Source organism: Mus caroli, chromosome X (assembly GCF_900094665.2).
Source record: "Mus caroli chromosome X, CAROLI_EIJ_v1.1, whole genome shotgun sequence".
NCBI lineage: Eukaryota > Metazoa > Chordata > Mammalia > Rodentia > Muridae > Mus > Mus caroli.
In genome coordinates, this window is record NC_034589.1 from 121,356,752 (window position 1) to 121,357,667 (window position 916).

Here is a 916-nt window from a genome sequence, read left to right on the forward strand (position 1 = left end):
GTGTCCTGGATTTCCATATATCATTTAAGGATAGTGTGAAAGGTGCTGTTTTGCTGGTTTCTTGTTCACTCCATTCATTTTTTTGCACATACAAGGGCCATTTTTTTTTTTTTTTTTTTTTTTTTTTTTTTTTTTTAGTTCATCTTGTATCTATCCAATTTATTCAAACTGGCTTTTTGCTCAAGAAGTTTTCTGGTGAAATTTTTAGGGTAACTTATGAATTATACCATCTGCAAATAAAGGTATCTCGACACATTTCTTTCCAAATTGTATCCTCTAGATAACCTTTAATTGTTCTATTGTTCTAAATACAACTTTCAAGTACTATATTGAATAGATACGGAGATAATGGAAAACCTTGTCTTATTTGATTTTTGTCAAACTGCTTTGAGTTTCTATTTAATTTAATGCTGGATATATGTTCATTCCATATTGCCCTTATTCTGTTTAGGTATATTCCTTGTATCCATAATCTTTTCAGAATGTTAATCATAAAGTGGTGTTGGGTTTTGTCAAAGTATTTTCTACATACAATAAGAAGATATTTTTTTCTTTCACTTTGTTTATATGATGGAATACATTAATTGATTTTCATATATTGTCACATTCCTAAATCTCTATGTTGAAGCCTACTTAATTTTGATAGATGTTGTGCTCATGGACTCAGTTTGAAAGCATTTCATTGATTGTATTTTATTTATGTTCATAAAGGAAATTAGTCTGAAATTCTTGTCTTTGTTGCATCTGTATTTGGTTCTCATATCAGGCAGGGTAACTGTTGCCTCATAAAATGAGTTTGGCAATGTTATTTTGTTTCTATTTTGTAGATTAATTTGAGGAGTACTTTAATTAGCACTTCTTCATATGTCTGGTAGAATGCTGAACTGAAATTGCCCGATTTGTGATCTTTTTTGAG